This window comes from Fundulus heteroclitus, chromosome 3, assembly GCF_011125445.2.
Source record: "Fundulus heteroclitus isolate FHET01 chromosome 3, MU-UCD_Fhet_4.1, whole genome shotgun sequence".
In the NCBI taxonomy this organism is placed as follows: Eukaryota; Metazoa; Chordata; class Actinopteri; order Cyprinodontiformes; family Fundulidae; genus Fundulus; species Fundulus heteroclitus.
In genome coordinates, this window is record NC_046363.1 from 21448546 (window position 1) to 21473462 (window position 24917).

General features: G+C 40.0%; 1 long non-coding RNA gene across 1 annotated transcript; it reads left to right on the forward strand.

The window, feature by feature from the left end:
* The first annotated feature begins 632 nt into the window (after nucleotides 1-632).
* LOC110368546 lies at nucleotides 633-23053 on the forward strand. Its single transcript, XR_002428173.2, has 3 exons — nucleotides 633-1030; nucleotides 6231-6354; nucleotides 21912-23053. It is a non-coding gene; the product is annotated as an uncharacterized LOC110368546 (long non-coding RNA).
* The last annotated feature ends 1864 nt before the right edge of the window (nucleotides 23054-24917 follow it).

The following is a 24917-nucleotide window of genomic DNA, read 5'->3' on the forward strand; positions in this document are numbered from 1 at the left end:
CTTGTTTACAGTTGGATTGAAGCTTGTGTCTTACGCCGAGGTCACGTCAGCTAGTGGCCCTCAGCCTCCTGCTAACCATTCAGGAGCTTCGTGTACGTTTTTAGCAGCAGCGGCCTGCAGTGTGTGTGTGTGTGTGTGTGTGTGTGTGTGTGTGTGTGTGTGTGTGTGTGTGTGTGTGTGTGTGTGTGTGTGTGTGTGTGTGTGTGTGTGTGTGTGTGTGTGTGTGTGTGTGTGTGTGTGTGAGACCCCAGAGATCCGCATGCGCAACGGACGCCCTGGACAGACAAGGTATTCCTCGATTATTGTCAGTAAATAAATCTTTCAGAGCCCCACAGTTATCGCGCTGTGATTGATCTCCGCCGATCCGGAGGGGGCGGGGGACGTTCGTCGCGGTCCAAATCAAAGTGCGCGCGCGGCTGTAGGTGTGTAATTGGCTCGCGAGGCACGTATGGAATTCCCAGATGTCTATGAAATTCAAGAAGGCCGCGAAGGATGCGGTGCTCTAAAGAGTGTTGTACGCGAGGGCAACAAAAACACGTTGGAAGCGCGAGGACCGGAGGGCTGAAGGAGAGAGGACGAGAATTGAACCCGCAAACATTCTGAGCCGTTTTGCTGGCGTAAAAAAGAAAAAAGAAAAAAAAAAAAAGCTCGTTTTTGCTTTTGAATGCATTTCAAACGCAGCTCCTCGTGCGGCGTAAAATAAGCCGTTCCTTCCCCTTTGCCTCAGAAAGAGAGGAGCTGGCAACTGACACGATGCAGAGGCGCAGAATGAAACCTATTTAGAACAGATGTTAGTATTTTTAAAAAAAAGTCACGTGAAATGAGCAGATGTTCAGAGTGCGCAGAGGCTCGCCGTTCAGCGCATAGCTCTGCAGAGAGCGCTCCGAACTGCTCGGTCTGCACACCGCGAGGCCCCTCGGTCTGTAACCTTTAAAGCCCCTCATGATATCAGCAAATTGGAGATCCGAGTGGATTATTAAAGGGAATATCTCCATGAGACGATAAACTGCCTTTGCTCAGACTATAGACGGTAAGTTTAAGAAAAGGGAGTCTGCTGCTGCTTATGGCTGTGTATGTGTGTGTGAGTGTGTATATGTGTGTGTGGAAGGGGGGGGGGGGGGGGGGGGGGGGTACTTGTTTGTTTGTTTGGCTGTAAAGCAAAAAGCGCAAATGAAGGACGGGGATGTTTTCACAAGAATCCAACACGAAAGGGTCCTGCTCCAGTCAAAGTCTAGTGCAGCTACTTCGTGAGGCGTGTGTGACTGTGTGAGGAAGAGGAAGGAGGCCCCTGAAAGGGGGAGAGTACCTGCGAGACGGAGCAAAAAATGGATCCGTCCAGGCTTTCAGAAAAAAAAAAAATCAATGCAGGGTCCATTAAGCCTGACGCACAGATAGATGGATGCTTACCTAAATATGATACTTTTTATTTTTTTAAAAAGGCTAACATTTTTGACAACAATAATAATAAGAAGAAGAAGAAAAAGAAAATGTATTATTATTATTATTATTATTATTATTATTATTATTATTATTATTATTATTATTATTATTATTATTATCAGGTGACACATAACATACACAATATCAGCAACCATTGTTTTAGTTATTTTTTCCACAACTAACTTATTTACAAGTATTTTTAGAAAACGACCTTAACGGCCTTAACAGTTCATAAATGTCAAGTGTCAACTTACACAGATTTTGGACTTTTATTTAATTATGTAATTAAAGTTGTTATGCAGCTGCAAAGCACATTGTGCAAAACTACTGATTTGGTAATTTTCAGATATATTTTAAAAATTATAAAAAAAAAACAATATATATTTCATAATTTATTTTTGAGACGTGCAGTTAGCCTAAAACACGGCAAGCATAGTAGATATTTGAGAAGTTGATCTGAAAAAAAGAAGAAAAAAATGCTCCTATGGACTTAAAGCAAAAAAAAAAAAAAAAAAAAAAAAAAAACAGATGAGAGGCTAAATAGAAACAGACAGCAACACTGCAAACCTTCCCTGTTGATTGCGGAGTACGTAACCAATGTGACTGATTGCTGAGAGGGCGTATCATGTGTTAAACACGTGAACATAAATTTGGTTGTTCACAAAAACAGGAAAAATAGGTAGAAAACCTAAACGAGCTAAACATGGTACACTTTTTTGTGAGTGTACATAGAATATGATATCCTTGTTGAAAGAATGATAATAAAATCATAGAAAGTTTGTCTGTATACATTTGCTGCCTTTTTTCATACAGAAAAAATTTTCATACAGAAAAAGTATTTTAGGAATAAGTTACAGAAAAATACACAAGGTGAATAAACTTGGTAATACATCAACACTAAAAAAGAAAGTATTCTATAATTTCTATAGTCATGTCCACCATTGGCCATTTGATGTTTGTGGGGTTTTAGAGAAGACATATAAGCATACATCCTGACACGATTTAACATTGGTCTTTCTTTTGATGTGTAAATAATGCTTGGCATTCACAAAAAAAAGTGTGGTTTTACATTTAAATGTATATATTCAACGCCTTTGAATTGCCATTTGTTAATGTAATAACATAATGGTAACGATGGGAACTTGACTTTTGTCACTCAATGCTTCAGGTTGTGTGAGTGACTCAATAAAATAAATATGTTTTTTTTTTCTTTTTTTAAAGTATTTTTTTATATAAAGAGAAATTAACTTAATACTTTGACAAGTTTTATCTTTCGTTCATGTGGAAGCACAGGTGTATTTCAGAAACTCATGGATCACACCTAATTTCCAAAGATATTATGGGGACGATAACTGAAATGCATTACAATACACATGATATTAACCTGAAGCAAACTTATTTGTAAAATCCTTCGACAATATTTACAGCATTATTTTCCAACCTTTAAATAAAAAACAACAACTCGATTTATTGAGAAAGAAAAGGAAAGAATGAACCTTTAAAACAAAGCAACAGTGTGTTTGACCTCCAAAGTATTTGCCCCAAAAGCTAAAAACCTTCTGTTTTTGTAGTTTACCTTACTTATTCTACTTCAGAGAAAGTTGAATTAAACGATATGCCTCTTTTCCTGTAAAAGCAAAAACCTGTTTCAGCCCCTAAACTTTGTTTTTCAGAAGGGAATATAAAATATTGGCCAAAGCCTTCCCAGTGAATTAAGTTGCCTTTCTTTTTCGAGAAACTCTCATCTGAACTGTAAAACACTGCAAGGTCTTTGCCTTCGCCGCAAACGATTGCACACAAAATTGAAAAGATAAAATCTTGGGATTGTTCAGCAAACACAAAAACAAACACTTTGGTTGCTGAGAAAAATCCCAAAGTGTCAATTTAAAGGCTGCTTTGAGGCTTGTCGCCACATGCTACACTGAATAAATGAGCGATTTCATCTGTAACTGTAACAAGTCACAGAAAGAGGCATGCAGGCAACAAAGGGGAAAAGGAAAAGTGATGCCAGGACTCTGGTACGAGCATCCGGGACATCCAAATGACACAGAGCGCAGAGCGTGCACCTTGTGTTTAACCTTTGTTTCGCGTGATGTGTGCCACCCAGGCTGCAGAACAGACACGGATCGGTGTGTTTCAGAGGTATACACAATGATGTCACGGACAGGAAAGGGGCTGGGGAGAAAAAAAAAAAGAAAAAGGCTTGGCACCTTTACGAATTGGCCAGATCTCTCTCTCTCCAATTGGCTCAGCAGATACGCTGGAATAATAAACAGGCAATCAGAAGGCAGCGTGAGCGTACACAAAGGCATTGCAAAACTTTGCAGATAATAAAAGCAGATCTTTCACTTGAGGGGGATGATTATTTGTGCTCCTCAGTTGTCCATAAATAGAGGGCCCCTTGCAGGAAGTATAAACATACAGATGGAGTGGAGTCCAAAGCAGTGATTTCAAACGGTTCTGTTTATGTTCAATCAGGACCGGGTGGAACTGTTGCCTTGGGCTTAGCATGAAACACAAAGTATTGTTTCCTGAGGGAAGAAGGGAAGGGTTGGAAACTGGGCTGAGAATCTCATAAAAATCATAAAACGCAACTATCAGTCCCTGTATGATATGCACAAACTCATAAAAATATATAATTTTCAATTATATTCAAAAATCTTTTAGATTCTAGATAATTTTAGGCACCAGTTCAGACTTTACCTTTATTTACACTTGGCCACAAAAACCTCTTGCGTCAAAGTCTTTACGGCCCTATAGTCAAAAATCTTACCTGAACACCTGCCAGTGTATGTATCTCTTATACGTGTGGTCTATTTTATTATTATAAACATTACAAAGCTTCAAAATAATCCAAAATGAATTCATGATACTTCAAAACTTTAAATAGTGAATAATGGGAGTCTGTTTATTCAGCAGAATGATTATATCATTCAAGCTCCAGCTTGCAATACATAGGTTCATCTACAACATATCTCTCTCTCTCTCTCTCTCTCTCTCTCTCTCTCTCTCTCTCTCTCTCTCTCTCTCTCTCTCTCTCTAAGGTTAAACAACTGGAATTAAATATTAATGGATTGAGTTTTTCCAAACGTCAGTGCAAATGCAACATGGCCACGTGCTTTGCAAATTCCATCTCTGATTGGCTGATCAGACCTGTTTACGTCTCCTCTCCAGAAAACCACGACGGCCTAAGAGTTCTGAGACTCGGGATAAACTTTTGAATTTGGTTCCAGAGCAAGCCGGCGTGCTGTCTAAATATGTAACCCTCTGTGTCAGATATGTCAGTCGCTACCTCTCGCCCTAGAACAACCCTCTCTGGCTGAAGCAACGCTGGCTGATATTCCTCTGTTAGTTGAGATGTGAACGTGAAAAGTAAAGGTGATCCAGTCTGGGTGCCGGACAGGTGACACAGGTGTTCTGAGGTGGCTTTCTGGTCTGAGAAGCTGACGTCCTCAAGTGTTTTGGACGAATTAAACTGCTCCATCCTTTGATTTGCTTTTCTCTTCCAAATCAGGCCACAACCCTTGAGAGAGGTGAAGAAAACCTTGTGATTTAAGTTAGCTTAGGTAATATTTGACTGTTCAGCGCTTTCTCAGAAAACTCCCCTTTAGAAACAGTAGACTGTCTAATCAGTGTTAGTATCTTTGTCTTATCTTGTTTTTATGTTCCTCCTACTAAGTTACGTCAGTAGAAAATGAGCCTACGAGTTACTGATAATAATGACAGCCCTTGATTGTGTGCAATATTTTTTAATTTTTCTAAATATTTCCTATTTTTTGATGGAAATACAAAATTTCGTTGCTTCTTGGCGGAATCGTTCACTGTATTAGGTAAAGGATTAATCTTTCAGACCTGATTTTTGACTAATTCTGGCAGAAGAATGACTCTTTACGGACATGAATATGACTACGTTACCAGCACAAGCAATTTTGCAACACAAAGCTGGTAAAAGCTTTAAATCTGAGTGGCCTTCGCTTACATGTGAATTCAGGCATGGCACAATCTGTCCCTTATTGAGGACGACGGAATGAAACGTGCAGTCCTTGCATATTGCCCCCACCGCCCCCAAGGGGTGAACAGGCCTCTAATGAGGCAGCATCCCTGCTCCTGTCCCTAAAGGCGCTCGACTCCCTGGGTATTAATCCCATTGGCTTCATTAACCTGCTGGCCCACCGGCCCCGGCAGCTCTGGGAGACAGGAGTCTAATGTCACGCTGATAATTGATGTGTTGTTACCTAGCGTTACAAAGATCCCCTTATTCCCCTCGTGTCATTTTAACTTCCCTCTCATTCAGATAATTAGGCTCTTAGCAGGGAAGTGGCATTATGGGGGAAGCGGGGAAAATCCAATTGGATATCAGTGGAAAACTTTGTTCCCTGTCCATGTTGGTGTTCGAGTAAGAATGAACACAGGAGAACACCGAAAAACACATTGGTTTGATATAAGTACACACCATAAAAGAAAAGAAAAAAAAAACACAGTCATAATGGGAATGCCAGCACCACTTCTGTCATGTTAGTCACAACTAACATGACAGACTTGAATGCGCAACACACCGTATTGAACTCAAGCTGCAAAGTAAAAAAAATTGCACCTTCTAAGTTACAAATACGTCGTGTATTTATGTACCTTTTGGTGCGTTCAGAATCTCTGTTTTAGGATCCTCTAATGACACTGTCATCCTTAAAACAAAGCCGCAACCAATGGATGATTTACAGTTTTTAAGTAATTTGTCGCTTGGCTTTAATATTGTACATGAGTTCTGACTGCGTATTTTCCTCACATCTCAGGAGGAGACTCACGCGCAGGACGGCGTCCCCTCAGTCGGCTGACAGCGACGCTTCCAGGTCAGGTGTCCAAGACAATGACAAGAACATCAACAATTAAAAAAGAAATGCTGTTTTTGATAACAAGGTTAGCAAATGTAAACTCTGTATTGCAAAATTTACTGAAAAATATTGATTTTAGTGCATTTAAAAGTTGTCACATTGTTATCAAATATGACGTTGAACGCGGTTGCTGATGTCTTCTGAAAGCCACTTTTTCAAATTGTTACTGTATAACCTAATGTTTTTTGTAAGCATGTATGAAAATTTGTCATATAAAATTTTGCCATTTTTATGCATGCAAATGTCATTGATTGTAACAAAATGAACATGAAAAAAAAATCCCTTTTAAGATGTTTAAAGTAACAGGCCGGCACAGTGCGGACGCAGGACACTGGCCTCTATCTGCTCTATCTGCCTGCTGTCAGGCTGCTGGCCACAGCCTCCTCGATACACATGACCGGCTCTTTGTGACCTTGGTGCTAAATCAAGTTCAAAGAGGACCACTGGTGTTTGGCAGATAGTTTTACATGAGGGACAGGGGCAGGACCATTTGTTTGGTCAACCTCTGGCTCCCTCTTTGATTCGCTGCTATCTGTGACCCCCTGGCAGAGCAGCACCACTTAAGGCTCTTTATTCAGGCCCGATTCTCAGACTGATACAATCAGCACCACGGCTGACCTTGCTCATAGCCGCTGATTATATTGTTCCCTCAATGTTCACGTTTAGCCAAGATATTGCAAATATTACAACAACTTGCAAAGATATTCATAGTCCTTGAACTTTTTCCCGACATGTTGTCTGATCACACCCTGACACATCGATGTATTTTATTCCGATTTTACGTGACAGAGCAACACAGAGCGGTGTATCGTTTTAGAAATAAAAACAGGCGACATGCATTTGTCTTCAAACCTCTTTAAGAACCACCTGCTCACTAAACAAGCTCTAGCTGTGATCAATTTCATTTTAGTCTCAATAGACAACAGGCAAACGAGGGACGTAGGCGTGGGGTAGCTTAACAAAGGGTTAGATTGAGAAACAATATCCCGTGTACTGACCGTCTCATAGAGATCTGCCTTGACTGACAGGCTGGCCGGTCAGGGAGAGCATTAAACAGAGAAGAAGCAAAGACCTGTTGACAAAAACCACTATTGGTCCCACACTGCAGAAATCTGGTCTACATGGAGGAGCGACATGAAGAAACCACTGAGCTATATAATACACTAGAGTGCTAATCACCGTCTGTTTGAACGAGTCGCTTTGAAGCCACCAGCCGCCATATTGGTACTCCCTATTTCCCCCCAGTAACTAGGGAATATGTGCGCTACAGCATCGAATAACGAGGATTTTCTCATGTTCAGGGGGGGCTTAAGACTTTTAAAATGTCAAATGCCATATAGTTTTATGTTATGTTCTAAAAATATGAAGTACTGAGAAAGTCATGTGCTGAAATATTTTGCATTTTATGCATTTAAATATATTTGTTTAACATTTATAAATATATAAATAACAATGTACAAAAACATATATTTACATATGTGTATACATATATATACATATACACATATACACATACTTATATATACATATATATATTTAATATGAATAACATGTAAAATATTTCAGCACCTAATTTCCTAGTAGTTAATAGTGTTAGTACATCCACTGACTGTAGAATTACCTGTGAAACGTTTTCACACAGCCAGAAAACTGCTTGTTGTTGCAACCAAATCCTATGGGATTCTGTGAGAGTAGGGAGTAGCAAGATGGCGGCCAGTGACTTCAGTTTTTCGGCAAAATCACCACTCCAGTGTATTATATAGCTCAGTGGAAGAAACCCATTCAAGAAAGAAAGCCACAACTGCAGGAGATAAAAAAAAACAAAAACAAAAAACTTTCTAGACTTAGATGGAAGAAAACTAACACTGCACATCCCCCTGAGCACGTCCTCACAGCAACGCTGTACTGTGAGGAGGCTTTTCTTCCACAGGGATGGGGAAGTTGATCACAGATGATGGGTAGATTGCTGGAGTTGTACACAGGGCGATTCAGGAAGAAAACCCGAGGGAGACCGTGAAAGATGTGAGACTGGTGTGGAGGCATAGGCAGAAATCAGGGGGGGTTGGGGATGCCAGGACCCCTCCCCACACTGGGAAAAAGTTTGATGTACCCCTCCCAATAAATCATTAGAGGAACCTAAATAAAAAAAAAAGCAAATTGCAAAAAAAGGAAATCCAACATTCAGCTACAGTAGGGAAAAACGGATATATGTATACCTTTCCCCAAACCATTGTCGGTACAACGGTTTGGTCCATCTTACGCATGGCTAACACCCTCACCGCAGCAGTGCCATGCGAGGAGCAGAGGAGCTGTGTCCATAAAGCACAAGCAACAGCTCCAGTAAGTAGCTACCTAAAACAAAAGAAACGTCAAACATTTTTATTTGATTTCACTTTCAACAGAATGAAGCAGATCAATGTTTGGAATCAGACCGAATGCTGTCCCCCTCATTACGTCACTTGAGTCTGGACAGACTGCCGTTTGACATGCGGGAAGGAGGGGTCGAAATCGGTTGCGCGAGCGAACTGAGATGAGTGAAAGAAAGAAAGAAAGAAAGAAAGAAAGAAAGAAAGAAAGAAAGAAAGAAAGAAAGAAAGAAAGAAAGAGAGCAACAAATGACAAAAGCAAACAAAATGGTAAAACAGTTTTTGACTATGGCTGAAATACTTGATGTAAACTTGCCAGCCGTGATTCATAATTGGTGACGTGCGGTTTTCCAAGCGCTGAATTGTACAAATTAATATTACTATTAATCTGATTATTAAATACATTAGGCCGCACCATTCCAACCAAGTTAATTACTATTACTATTATATTATTATAATTAATTTATTATTGATAAAGGTTTATTCTTTAGGCTTTACATTACATTTAATTGTTCCTTTGCCAATCCCCCAAATATTGCTTCAGAGAAATCTACCTTTTAAATCATTTATATTCCTTCCATTTCCCTGCTAAGCACTACTTTGTGTCGGCCTATCAAACACAGTCTTAATAAGTCACACCGGCATTTGTGCTTTGTAAAAATACCAACATTTATTAAAGTTCAGGGATATGAACAGTTTTGGAAGAACTCAAAGTTTAAACCACCACACCAGTTTTACATTTATCCTACATTTCCTGCCAAAATTCAACTGGTGGATCTATTTGAAGTATATGAAACATGCGTGCCTGATTCGGCGAACCTAATTCTCATGTTGAATGGCTGTCCGTATCCGATTTTTGCAAAAGTATGCATAGCTATAACAAGACATCAGAAGCATCTTTCATCTTTCACGGGACAGCAGCAGTTCAGTCTCCAGCCAGATTCTGCTTTTTCTCAATCAGTCCGGTTCTGGGGAACATTTTTGCCAAAGAAATGCACGCGCCTCCTCGCCAGCGAAGACGACTGAACTAAACTGGAAAGCCGTCAGGAAAAACAGTCCTGTGTTAGTCTTGCATTGCAAGTGTGTTATCACATTAAAAGGATAAATAATGCATTGCAACTTGACACGTGTTGCCGTCGGGCAAAACCGAGGCATTAATAAAATTACATGCTGATTTAAAAGAGTCGGTGGATGCTTCAAAGCAAAAAGTATTCCACTTTTGTGTGCAGTTTTCAAACCAAAACAAAATCTCTTTTTTCGCATGATGCAGAGCTTTAATTTATGACTCCAAGCACACAAAACGTAACTGAAGTGTTACTTGGAACGGGGGGACATTTAAAAAAGGCAACTCCCTCTGGTTTGGAGACGTTTTTGTAATCTACAGAGAGCTGGATCCTTTTCTACTGTCCTTGGAAACACATGTTCTAGTGAGTAATTCAAGAAATGCCCCCCCCCACCAAAAAAAAAAAAAAGAAAGAAATCTGTTTCAGTGAGTCACCTTTTCTTCCAACTGCACTGCTTGGCTTTCTCGTACTCTTATTTTGGTTCATTTCCCTGACCTTTAACACTTGCCCCAGAGAGATGCAAATGCCCAAAGAACATAATGGCTCCCTTCCTGTGTAAAAACCAGGCCCGTAAAAAGAAGATAATTAGAGTTGTCATGACAACAGGGTCCGGCGGGCTGATGGAGCAGCGTTTGCTCGCAAGAACTTCAAACGGTATCAGAGCTCCACGGACTGGTGCGGCGAGCTCTGGTTTGAATTACCGACTGACTTACAGCGTCTCTCTCCGAATTCGAGATCAATATGGAATACCCCCCCACCCCCCAACCCCGCCCCCCGCCTTCCAGAAAAATATCAGAAAAAAAACAAAAAAAAACGTCCCAGTTAGTTCTGGTCCAGACATACACAGAAATCTGGGTTTCATTAGGGACAATTATCTTATCTGTTTCATCTCAATGCTGCCCCAAGGGTTGGCAGGCAGATCACTGAGCTCGGTGCAGTTTGGGAAAGCCCACAGCCAGCCAGAGGCCTGTGGATCAGGTCATTAAAACACTCCTGCCCCTGCTGCTAGTGATAAAATATTTTCATGCTTTTGTAAATAGATTTTCTTCTTTCAACCCCACAGGACACAAAAAACACAAGTTTTCCTCTGTGGATGTCCAGGGACGATGAGGAGTCAGCTAGAACTTTGTTGGCTTTGCTCTCAGGTGGAGCTGCAGGAGTTTGTCTTTACTCTCGCTGGCTTTTTTTTTTTCTTTTTCTTTTTTTTCTTCTCCACAACCTATAGCTGTACTTCATCATCGACACGGAGCCGGGTTATTGCGGCGTCCAGTCGACTTGTTAAACCCCGTGTCTTGAAACGCAGCGCAGACACCTGTCAAAGCAACGCCGCAGTAGTCCGTTCGCTGAGAGACGTGAAAACACCGTATAGAAATGAAAACAGTTTCTCAGACGCGTTGTTTAATATAAAATGAGATTTGGGAAAATATGCTGTGTAGAATTTGATGAAAAAAAATATCTTTCATTGGTTTGGAAGCGGGAGCAAAGAGGCCATTGTTAATTCAGTGAGAGTGAAGAAAACGGACATTTTGGATCTCTTGTCTATTATTGACCCCTGATAATTTGAAAAAATTCTTGAAGCAAAAATAATTCAAAATTAACTTTAATCTTCACTAACAGAAAGAAATGTGTGAGCTGGGAGGCAAAATGCTCCAAAGGACAGGGGGCGCAGTGGTAAATCCCAGGTACGCATAGCAACAGAGAGATGGGGAACTGGATTTAAATGTAAGCAAGGTTCGGGTTTTAAAGGTTTGATTAAAACGTTAAACAATAGTGAGAAAAATAAATGAATATTAAAACACTGAAAAAAAAAATTGCTCGCCAATGTGCTAAATTAGGCGAAAACCAAAGCCTAAGCGTGACAATAACTGGAAAGCCATTTGCCTTAAGGTTGTCAGGCCAAAAGAGGCAATCCATCAACAAGAGCTGGACCTCCCATCATTAGCCTTAACCACAGTCAGACTTCATTAACAGCTTTTCACAAAATCCAACTTAAACTTTAGCTCCAGTTACGTGTGAACCTCCATGTAAGTTGTAAATCAGATACAGGAGTTACAGAATACAATACACAACCAAGGAAATGTATGTGTGGGCCTTCCAGTTCAGCATGCATGTTTACCAAATGGATGGAACCTCGTGTTAAGCCTGTGGACCAGCAGAGCGTTCAGTTTAGTGTGAAGGTTTACATTCCCCAAAGCAACTTTTAAAAAATGTTCCACAGAAAGCCAAAAGACAATAAAAAGTGACCACAGGGTGTGTGGCTGTTATCCACACAGTCTTCATGGAGATCCAGTCTTGATGTAATCCAGAGGTGTTCAAAACCTTTACTCAACTAAGAGTAGCACTACTTCAACAAAATTTTTTCTCAAGTAAAAGTAAAATGTATCCAACTAGGAAATTACTCAAGTAACAGTAAAAAAAAAAAGTATCTAGTAAGGAGGCTACTCGAGTTCTGAGTAACTGGTCATAACAACTGATTTATGAATATTTTAAAATGATGTAATCTGTCGGGCATAAATATAAAATTGTGTACAAGTTCTGGTATTTTGGCAACTAACATAAAATAATCACAAACAATATCAATTGCAAAGTAACAAATTCAGGCAGAAGACACACTTTTCTTAACAATGTTTTTCAATATAAAGCTCAGCAGATGCTTTTGCACAAAAAAGAAATCTCACTTTAATATTGATTGTAGAAGCGTGTCTCTCTGGTGCATTTTTGGTTGAAAGACTCTATTCAGTGAAGATACTCAAAAAGGGAGAGAGTAGCCAGAAATTTTACTCAAGTAAGAGCAGGGATATCTCTTCATAATATAACTCAAGTAAGAAGTACAGTGCAGTAAAACCACTAGTACATTTTGTTCAAAAGGTTACTCAAGTAAATGTAACTAGTTACAACCCACCTCTGAATCTGCCCCTCTCCGTTTACACTGAAGGTAAATGCTCAAATTCAAACCAAAAGGTTAAACAAAGTATTTCTTTAACCCTGGTTTGGCTTTCTCTGGGCACGACTCCCCAAAAAGGTTTGCACCTGCAGAGAAGAGCAGAGGGATGAACTTGCACCTTTATTCTTTCTAATACATCAAACCTTCTCTCAGAACATGGCAGCCTAAATAACAGCCCAGATGGGTTCAGTTTATGGGAACGACAATTTTATGTTTGAACAGAAGCAAGGTTTTCTTTTTAAGAGGAATACCAGACTGAAGGTCAGTTAAAAGTGGCTGCAATTACAGACAGTCTTAATGGGCTTCTTTTCAGTCACCATGTCTGACTCATTTTGCTTTTATACAAAAATAATTCACTCTGGGAATAGTTTATATGAATTTTGAAATCTCTATTTCAGACAAAACAGGATGTTAATACAGAAGTTGTGAATTTAGTCCAGAATATTTAGGCGATGAAGTCGATGAACTGAACTGAAAGTAAGCTTACACTTGTCAGCACAAGGATTGTAAATGGCCATATATATATGTATATATATATGTATATATATATATATATATATATATATATATATACATGAGTATGCAGTTAGTTCGGTGAACCATTGGCTCCAGCGAAAGGCACTTTGTGTGTCTTTGTCCACATATAAGGCGCACTGGATTTTAAGGCGCACTAAATATTCTTCCCAAGACCAAAGTAAACGTAACATTTATATTGAATTAACTTACTAGGTGTATTTTTGCCTAAAGGGCTGCCTAAAGGCTCCGACATACTTGGGTGTACTATGTGCATACTGTGAGCTTGGTGGAGTCCACGCTGACCCTCCATGGACGTTTTACCCTTCATAGTAGGGTTAGACATAGACATAGGGCCTGGGCTCTAAGCATGAACATCAACAGCTGTAAGGAGACAAACTATGATGCATATTATTGTTTGTTTCCCACAATATATGGTTGATAATAATATATACAATTCTTGTATATATTATGAAGACTTGAGGTTGAGAAGAAAATTATGCTATAAATGATGCCAATAAGATGTGAGGAGATTCCAGCACATGAAAAAGAACTGTTATCTGCCACATCCTCTGTTTCGGATTCTGCTTTAGTTCGGAGTTGCACCGAAATGCAGGGATGCTTCAACTGTTTTTGTTAAAAACTAATTATACACAGTTAAAAGTCATAGCTACGTTTTCATCAAAACGATTAATTTTTCATAAATAATACATCCGCAGAACGTCTTAAGTGATGCAGAACAAAAGTATTAATTTTACTGAGAAATAGACATATAGTATATAAATAATTGTTTAATAAATTTTGATGGTTTGAAAACATGTAAATATTTACATCTGGTTACGATGTCAATTTCCAAATTAAAGAATTCTGCACCAATAGCAATGGTAGGTTGAAGTCACGTGAGACGGAGCTCATGCGTTGAGAAAAGGTTTATCTGCAGTCACAGCCACTTCAAAACACGCCCCCCAGTAAATATGCCTTTCCCTGTCCCTAGCCCTAAACTCTTTGGGCTTGTATTGTAGGACGGGGGGTGGGGTGGGGGGTTTGCCGTGTCAATGGTTGCAGCTGGATATACTTGCAGGCTTTGCCAGATCATTGTAGCTCCCTGATAGCGCTGAGTAAGGGCTTCTTCTCGGCATTACATTTCTCACATCCAAGCCAGGGTGACCAGACATCCCCAATTTCCGGGGACAGTCCCTGTTGCGGATCAGCTGTCCCCGGCAAAAGCTGTCCCCTGAAATGTCCTCGATTTCAGTGCATCATGATGGAATAAAAAAGTTTAGCGCAACAGGAGGTATTTCCCCATCCTGATGCTGTCCCGCCCGCCCCCCCCCCCCCCCACCACCACCACCACCACCCACACACCCACCTTAACAAAACGAGGGTTAACATCGATCAAACTTTTGAGCGTGGAGGTTGACGTTTTCCTTCTAGACAGATAAGTTAAAGGTTTGCTAATGCTAACAAACCTGGCACCCAGTTGGCAAACAGTACAACCGAGGTTTGGAACGACAGCGAGCGAGCGAGTGCTCCACCTACTGGCCGGTCGGAGTTTAACTTGTGACTATCTTACTTAACATTTTCAAGTCCATTGGTTATAAAATAAGTACCAGGTATAAATTTCCTTCTGACCAGTCGTGCTTGGTATATTTAAGAAAACAGACGGGACTGTTTAAGTAATCTGGTGGAGTTTGGCTCAGAAAATAGCTGTTCATTTTAAGGGAAGCTATCCTATGCAGGGGTTTAATAGTAGTGATGGTAAAAGAGCAGAGAGGGGCCCTTCGGAGGACCCCGGAGCTGTAATTGAGAACCCTCCTCATCAGGGGTTAGGGATCACACAGGCAAAGACTTCCCTTCATCACAGCAGAGCCTGGAAATGCAGAGGACAGCACGGGTCAGCACTGCCGCCCTGCTGTGCGCCGTTACAATGGCAAACAACCCAAAGGCGAAGGAAAACAGATGACGAATGCTATCATATAAGGTGTTCATATGAAGGTCAGTCATCTGCAGTGGTCTGTCTCCATTCTCAATGTTCCATTTTCTCCAAAAGCAGAAAAAAAGTCAATGTACTCTAGAGAGAAAAACAATCAGTTCTGAAATCAGGACATGCTCTAGAGACTTTCTATTGAAGCCATTGAGAGATTCCAGCCCATATCTATCGCAAAGCCGTTTTCTTTCCGGCTCTTTGTTGTGTGTACCCTGCCGATGGAATCTAGCATCCCCGTCAAGGGGAAATTTTATGACTTATTAACTGTCAACAGTTCGTAGCCTCCAAGGAGCCATTAGGCGTTCTCCTGCGGTCACGCCAGAAATGCCAGTGTTTTAGTTGGACTCTGAATGTTTTTTGCCCTTCTCCACCCAGTGTACAAGTGCACCAAAATACTTCAGTTTCAGCGTTAGATCGTTGTGTCAAGATAAGAATAATAATGTGTTTGCTCTGTTTTGAAAGTACAGAAGGAATTGTGCGGATTTATGGACCATGAACACAGTTTATCACAATAAAGAGAATAACTTCAGAGCAAAAGAGAAAAGAGAGAGGAGGCTGAAAACCCCAAATATTTTCAGGATTGCGTCAACATCAATACATTGGTGTCAAGTAGAATTTTTTTTATGTCTATGTTTTTTTCTTACGTTGAGCTATATCATAGTTATATTTGCACACGAGAAGTGGTGTCAGCAGTGAGACGAAATCATTTATCACCAGCCAAAAACAACTCGGATGAATAATTGAGTCCAGATGTGGTTGATTCAAGCTAGATACCAGGGTTCATTTCCTGTCTGTGCTCTGTAAGACAACCTATTACACCTCCCAGCCAGCTGCCGGGCACACCGGCCCCGACCTGAGTGTCAACACTCCTCAGGTGTCAGCGCAGGAATCGCACAAAACGTATACACATCAGTCAAACCTTTTTAAAGAGAACGCTGCAACACACAGGAACACCAAAGTACTCTTAACAATGCATTGACTTCAAAACAGCTAAATTCCTTATAGAAAGCATATTATTGTGACTCAAAATTCTATTTTTTTATGTAGTGTCCGATAATCAGCTCATTAGATTAGTAGGTAAACATTATTAAGATCATGAGCAGGACACAAGAAGATATTTTAGCCATAGTTTGGAAACATTTAAAATTCCAGTGTTTTCATAAACAAGAGTAAAGGGAATAATAATTATCAAAACTAGTCAAAAATAATCACAAACTGTGTTTTACATAATTAGTTGAAGATAATTCAGTCCAGGTTTGAATACTTCAAATATTGTAGTTTTCATCCTTTTTTTTACATTCCAACATGCTCCTATCACCAGAAAACATTGAAAATATACTCACTTTTTTGTGTTTTCACAAATACAATAAAGGTTTTATGAATGTCAAACCATATTTTAAAGCTCATCTCTTTTTAGTGTAGAATTGTACGGTCCAATCTATTTACTTTAAGGTAGAGGTAATCAGATGCAGCAGAAAAACATTTAAAAACCAGAGCTCAGTGTGAGTAGTCCATAAGCACAAAAGCTTTGAGGGACACAGCAAATGTACTGCATTTTGTACCACTATTATTTTGCACTGCCAACATTAATTAACAAATTAATGCTTTTTTTGCACCATTATCTTTGCACTATAAACATGGTTTACCATTCTTCTGCACACTTTTTAAAAAAACTGCTTTTCTCCTGCGCTGTTACATTCTTATCACTGCTGCACTCTATATTGTAATGTTATTTTTATGTCAATTGCAATCTCATTACATTGTCCTACGCTGTATGCAACAAAATTACGTTTTGTATGCACTCTGTGCATACAAAATGACAATAAAGTTTGTCTAAGTCTAAGTCTTCAAAATCATTATGGTTAGCCAGTCAGCGTATTCTCACAGAGCTCACATTTCTTTCTATTTACCAAGAACCCAAAAAGATAAACAATTCATAGGTCGTCAATGCTTCCGCAAAGTGTAAGTAACAAAATCTTGCTGTACATCCCACAGAAGGTCTCTGACGGAATAATCCACAAAATGGCTCCACAGCTTGGTAGCCATGTCCTCAATTAAAGCTACAGTTGGCAATCCAGGAACACTTTTTTTTATACTGGATAAAATTGTCCTTCCATCCTGAAAGTAGTCAATGCATTATATATTCAGAAAAAGGAGGTTTAAAAAAATAAGTTCTGTGCAAACTGCAGGCCTGTAAAACTCTGACCAATCACTGCTCTTTGCACTGAAGCGCAATGATTGTTCAGTTTCTGCGCTCACCCCCTCTGTCCCTCATGTTCCGGGTGTATTGCCTTATCTATTGGTTGTTCCACATGCCAGTCATTCTGACGCGCTCATGTAACGGCACTGTGTGTGTCCACGTCCTTTGTTAGTTTCCGCTTGCTGGCTGAGCATGTGCGCTTCTAGTGCTTGTGTATCCGTTAGCTTAGCTGCTAGGTTAGCAGTTAGCTTTGGTGTTATTTGTCGTTCGTCATAGCTCCGCTGCTCTTACTGTATACTTTGAACATGGCTGAGAGTTTATGAGAAGAAGAGGAAGGTCTCAGTAGAAATAAATAAGATCAGAGTGGATCTGGACTAAGGTAGCGAGGTAAGACAGTCTTGCACATGCACAGTTGTTCAAAAAGGGACTTGGGGAGACTTCCGGAAAAGTCGCCGACCCTAGCTTTAATTCAAAATAAGAGTCTAAAACATAGATCCATTGTGTCAAGCTAAAAGCAGGTAGCTTTGTATTTGAAACCCCTAACACAATGACAGCAACAAGCTAGGCTGAAGAGAAATAAGGTGACGTTTAATATTGCAAGATCAGATATCATGAGATGCTGTTACGCTTTATATATACTGTACATAAGTTCTCCCAGGTCACTGCAATGACACCACTCTTCTGTGTGGAAGCAGTTATTGAGGGAAGAAGCCATCAACGTGGCTATTTTTAGTATCAGTAAGAGTTATGAATGAAAGGCAAGGCAAATTTATTTGTATAGCACATTTCAGTACAGAGACAATGCAAAGCAACTTGATGTACAAACTTATAGTATGTCAGGACACATTTATAATTAATTAAGGCTGCAACAAAAAAGGAGTGAGCGCAAAATCCAGCAGATAACGGGAAGGTTGGATTCAGCAGAGTTGCTCTGTTTTATCCTTTTGAGCTTTCAGTCTTTGTCTGTCATAGAACTTTGTAGGATCGACTTCCTCTTGGAAAGAAACACACAAGACTGATCATTTATCGGTGCTGGTAGCTCCAATAGCACCTCAATATCCAAGTTGTCCTTCTTTTAAAACAACAAAAGTCCTTTTTATAGTGAATCTTCTCTCACATATGGTGGCAGGTAACCTCTGTTTCTTATATAAACAATAGAAAGCTCACCGCATAGATACCTAACCTTTTGAATGCTGTTCTTATGTTGTCTCATCTTTGAGTTGTTAAAGAGAAATGGGAATTAGCTCATTTAAAGTTACATACCGCAGTATGTTTCATAGTAAACCATATTCTCCTTCTCTGTATCCGTTTGTTATATTAATACAATGAGATATGATCAACTGGTTTGATCTGACCTTTTAAATAAAATAAATCAAAATCTATAGTATATTAAACGGCCAACTAATTTGACCAGAGGAAACACAAACCTTGATGTGCATGTAATGTTTTTGCCTGTCACATAATAATCCCAATCCTTGCGAAAAACATAAATGTAACCTGCAGAGTTTTTCTCAGAAATTCAAGAATTGTGATTATTAATAACATCCCAGCTATAGACTGCAACGTATGCAGGCTCTGTGAAATGAACAAAATGCATGTAGAGGACGCCAACAGTGACACATTTCACGTAAACTTGCCTGCAGTAGCAGTTCTCGTGTTTATTTTATATGCTAAAAGATCTGGGAGGCCATAACTCTTTGGTTGGCCTTAAAAAGCATTCTCTTCCGGGCCTTTGGGACCATGTGGTAACAATTAGGTTCCCTGGCTGGGCCACGCAGGTGACTGACACTGGGTGACCACTCCTCAGCACCAGTCCATGTGCTAATAAAGCAGTTTCCTGGTTGTCTTTTTTTATGAGAGACTCAAGTTTTGCACCCAGTTGTTTCCCCAGAGATTTTTTTGCAACTTAAAAAAATAATAATTATAAAGTCAAGGCTTTTACGACCCAGTGCATCTGCTGAATGCTTTTCAACACTAGCTTTTTGAAACCCCTCTTTTTAAAACGCTTACTTTTCTTTCGGTGACCTGGTTTTCCTCAGCTGCGGGTTGAAATTCAGTTTGCAGGTCGCAGGTGGGACCGAACCTTGTGTCTTTCAAACCGAGCTTTGTTATTCTCCCCCAAAAACCTGGATCCATCTTTTTCAGCAAGAAGTGCATGCCAGTTTCAAAACAAATAAACATCAGCCAAGGAGGTTTCTATGAAGAAAATCAATCCGTGAAAGGATGTCAGAGTTGTTTGGAAGAAAAGGTAAATAGTGAAGTGGAGTGGCCTGCACGCTTTAATGCAGTGTTTACACTGTAATTAGTCTTTGCAGAATGAGATTCCTGACAGAGAGCTCCGAGACAGTGTGGCATGATAAAATAAACTGCAAACAGAGCTGTTTCAAGACATCCTCCGTGGACCATAAACCAAAACGGCTTCGGGAGACCACAACCACTCTCTAATTTTCAAAATGGGTGGTCTGGATTTTCCTTCATCTTGCCGTCATCTTCTGCCCCCCCCCCCCCTCCTTCTTTTAATCTGCTCATTTCTTTGTATTTCTGCTGCATGTTCTTTGTTTGTGTTTTACCTCCTAGTGTTTGTCGCTCGACTTCCTGCTCCCTCCCACCCTGGGGGGACCTGGTTGGGACTTCGACTTCAGACTCAGAGCCGATGACACAGCCAGGAGCAGGAGGCGGGGGTGACTGGAGCTCCCTCTAAACTGTGTCACTGTCCACCTGAGCAAACAGAGCATGGAGAAGCAGTGGGAGAGAGAGGGAACGGGAGGGGGGGAGGGGGGGGAAGCTGGTAGGAAGACCAAGAACCAATTGGTGAGGGAGGACTGGCAGAGTGACAGCAAATGTACAATAACATTAGTCTTCCGCTTTGGCCGGAGTGAACTCTCCTACTTGACTCATCTCTGCCTCTTTATATTATTCTTCTTTCTTCTGTTTTTTTTTTTTTTTTTCTTGCACAGAGCCCCGTCCAATGGAAACACATTCCTGTCATGCCTCACTGCTGTTCCCTGTTTAGATTTCTCATTACAAACAGCATTACACGCATGGACTGGAGGTAGACTCAGCACAAGCCTGGAGAAGGCCAGGGACCTCAGCGCTGCACCGACTCTGGTCCAGAGATGAAGGAGTCTGGGCTATCACATTGTATCAAATAGTCCCAAATCACAGACATTCATCTTAAAACTCAAAATATCTGAATTTCTAAAAGGATGAAAATCTTTATCACAAATACTCATTGAGTTTGGAAGCACACTGCATGTATTTAACTTAAAGAGCGGACAGCGGCGTAGGACCAAATTTGGCCAAATGGAGCAAGCGCTCCTGGTTCAGATACAGACCCTACATCATTATCCATATGATCGTGCCCCACTCATTTAGTGCCTCAAAATGCTATTTTTTGTTTCAGAAAAACTGATCTAAAAGTGCTTGAAAACTGTTTTGAAGACCAATGGAAATGCAGATTATAATTTGTTTAAAAAGTACATTTCCTTCAAGAAATGGCTCTAAAGTATGATGATATATGCCAACTCATATCTCAAGGGTTAAGCTGGAAGCTTCTTTCTTTTTTTTTTCTAATATTGTTCAACTTGTGTTGACCTCCAGGCATTATGGAGCTGCCTTTTCTCATTGCAAAACCTCCACAAAACTGAACAGAATTCTGAAATCTTTCCCCCTACGATGTTAAACTGTCACCAGGAACGCCAGCTCGTCTTTTGATTTTGAAATTTCTTTGCTACGTCGGGATATGACGGAACCCTCGGTTTTCAGCCAGACAATTTATGATCATGAAGTGAAGCTGCCTCACAGGATACCAGATCTTTTATGGAAGGCAGACCTCCTATTCTCTCCAAATACTCTCTCATCTTCATCCAAGCTTTGCTCCAAAACTCGGATCTGCCAGGGGCTTCAGATATTGTCTGGGAATTGTTGACTGACAACTGACTAAACCTGTTAGAGGGAGGAACTGGGGTTGCACCACATAAAAATTATCTGTGCAAAAATCACGTTAGAGGACTGTAGTGCTTTGCCAGTTGCTTTGGTAGTCATTGATTTACTGCTTTCTGGTGGTTTAACAAGAATTACTCAATTTACAAACCAGTCCAAAAATATGAAAATAATAACCATCTTTATTGTCATTGCAACATACATTCCAATGAAGTTTGCTTTCTGCATTTAACCCATCCCCTTGGGGAGCAATCTGGGGTTAAGGGTCTTGCTCAGGGACCCTAAATATAAATATTAAAATGGGATGTCATCTTTTAAGCTGTAATTAAAATTATTCGACATCTAATTGAAGAGACATCACAGTAAAATGGCATGCACCTACTCTTAAGGAAAGAGAGAGTCTGATGTCAGTTTCTGAAAATCCACGAGATTAAGCTCTGTGCTTGCAGCCATGATGTATGTGATAACTCAGTCAGCCCTTTTGAAGATACAATGTTGGCACTCTTTTATGTGCAAATGCAGTGATTCATGGACAATAATATTTATGTTCTCCTTTTATCTTGCAGGACTGCACATTATATTTATGAAACTACGTGTTGAGATGATGGAATGCCGTCAAGCATCTTTCTCCTATAAAGAGTTACAATAGCTTGAGCGGCCCAAAGACATTTTGCTTTAACTGGCTATTTTGTAGCTTTGGCACAAAGCTGTAAGCCCTGTGTCTTGTAAGTGGTGATCTTATTTTACACAATGTGCCTTTATGCACAAAAATATGTGCGGTGTGCATTCAACTTTTTTATGATGCATTTGGCCATATATAAATTCAGCAGCATTATAAAAAATAAAAATAACTACTAGAAGCGCAAAAAAATGAACCAGAATAGCAACAAAACATTAATTAATAGGGGTGTCTTGTACCTATTTTGGACACAAGCCATTTAGAAGGGTGATACAGTGGCTCAGTCCAAAATAAAGTATGTGACATGTATATGCTTGAACACATGTTAGCTTTAAAATGTAATTAAATAGCACTTTGCATATTATTGTTAAGAATGTCCCACTTAATTTACAAATGATGTTCAGAATATGGCAGTGTTGGTTTTTCTAGACGGCAAGATCTATTTAGTTCCAACTAGTTTTTGCCAGTAAGCTTTGTGTTACCTCCTGTACTTTTCTTTTTTTTTTTTTTTTGTCAAACAAAATGGTCAGACCATTAAAAGTGATCAAAAAAAAGTTATTGAAGCAAATAAACCATTCAGCTTTTGATTGATGATTGTATGCACACAGGGGAATGAGCTAAAACAATTGAATCTGTCCCAGTGAAAATATAATTGGTTGTGCCGCACTTGGCACAATCAAAAATGCCGTAACCCAAGCGCACCCGAGGTAAAGGTCATGAACTCATGGCTGGATAGTCTCCTACAGAGAAAATTCATCGTTCCATCAATTATGGCAAGTGTTAAAGGTCTTGAAGACCAAAGACCATTACACTACCACCACTTTGTTTGGAAGGTGGCGGTAGTGTATGCAAGACAAGACCTATCTTGTTTATGGCAAGCCCTATAGAACATAATAAAAGACCTATGTTCATCACTAGTGTTGCCAAACTAGTTAATTCCTTTAGGTTTAGTTTTTTAGTTTATTCTTGTTTTCTGTTCTTTGTACATTGGAAATAATTAGTTCTCTGTAAGACTTCCCCTTGGTCTGATAGTTGTTACTGCAGTTCTGCTCCACTCGTATGAATTAGTCACCCTTCCTCCGCTTTCCTGCACTCCAGCTGCTTCTTATGCTCTCCTGATCAACTTGCCTGCACCCAGTGTGATCTCCACTTGTCCCTCAGTATACAGTATATGCTCATCATTTGTCATTGTTGATTGCTGGATTATTCCAATATACTAGCTCTTTTTCAGCTTCTCAATTTGTTTGCCTGTGCTTTATGCATATTTTCCTTGTGTCTCTATATCTGTAAGTTTTTCCTTTATTATTATTATTATTATTAAAGAATGTTGCTTGTATATCTGCATTTGAGTACTTCTCTTACAAACATGACAATATTTCAGTGTGGTGCCAGTTAATTTAGTTTGTTATGTTTCTTATACTTTGTGCTTTTCTCAAAATATAATAAAAATAGTCAAGGAGCTGCAACAACCAATGTAATCTCTTTCACTATGACATTAAGACTTCACTTCCTTTCTTTTGACTCAAAAGGTTTTGCATTAAAGTTTCTCAGTAAAAATGGGGCCACACATAGCCGCGTCTTTATGAAAACAATTATCTTCTCCACATCGTTTTTAAAAATAATATCATACACTCTGGATCATTTTCAGAAGATTTCATCTGAACAAACCCAAACAAATCCGCCACTGAATGTTGTTCTGAACATGCCAAACACATTGGTGTATACCGCAAAGCTAAAGCCTATCTCAGCCAATCGGAATCCTTCAAAACAACCACATGGTTTCTCCATATTGGGGAGGTGTAAAACGGCTCTTTTTTCTTTGCACCCCACATTTTCACGTCACAACATAGACCGCAGACCACCACTGTCAGGTTGTCTTCCATGTTGAATTAAAACAGCTTTGTCTCCGCCGCACTCCTTCACCCCCACGCCACAGCCACACCCAGTTCCTGATTGGCTGTCGTGGCATGACAAGACACAAATGTTCAGCTTTTTCAACTCCCAATAACTGTCGCTCCGTATCCATCGCAGGTGTGGGGTCGCTCTGGCTTCACTTCAACCGACAAAATCGCTCGTTTTGTGTCGCTAGAACGGCCTCTTTGGCCTCGCTTAGCGTTGCTTTGTGTCACATCGCTCCGGTGTTGCTACCGTGCATAGGGATATGTAAATCTGTCGCTCTGCCTGCCACATTCGCCTTCAATGTGAACGCACCTTAGGTTTTCAGAAATTGTTTTTAGTGAAGTAAAACAGTGTTTCTATGTGAATGAAAGGTAGGAGAGCAGGGGAAAGTAATCAGGTGAGTAAGAGCAACAGCTGAGAACAGGGGCAGGCAGGGAGGAACACGGAATAAATCTAGCAAATAAACAAGAACATGAGGAAACAGAGGCATGAAATGAAATTCAAAAACACCCTCAAATGAAATGAGAAACATTGAACTTTTCCATAGCTTTAGAAATATTCAAACTGATGATGCTACGTTAAAAAGATGAATCTGAATCTTTCTAAACCAATTTTGAGAAAGAGGACAACATTGGTACAGATCTAGCTTTATGATATGAAGATACTGACTAACTAGTTTAAGATGGGGGGGAAAAAAATACTTTCCTGTTTCAAGTTAACTAAAACCAACCAAATAACATCTTGTAGAGGTCATAAACCAATTTAAGTAAGATGTGTTCATTAATCAGCTTCAGTAAGTGTTGAGAAAAGGGCCAACTCTTTGCCCTTTCTAAGACACGCTCCTAACCCTAAGAAGCTCTTGCACCCTGAAGGTTTGGGTTTATCCCCCTTCCACCCAAACAAGCTGTATTTGGACTTCTAAATGTTCTGTTTTCATTCAGCACTTTTCATGCACAAAGACATAGTCCAGAATGTTAAGAGCAGAGAAAATACA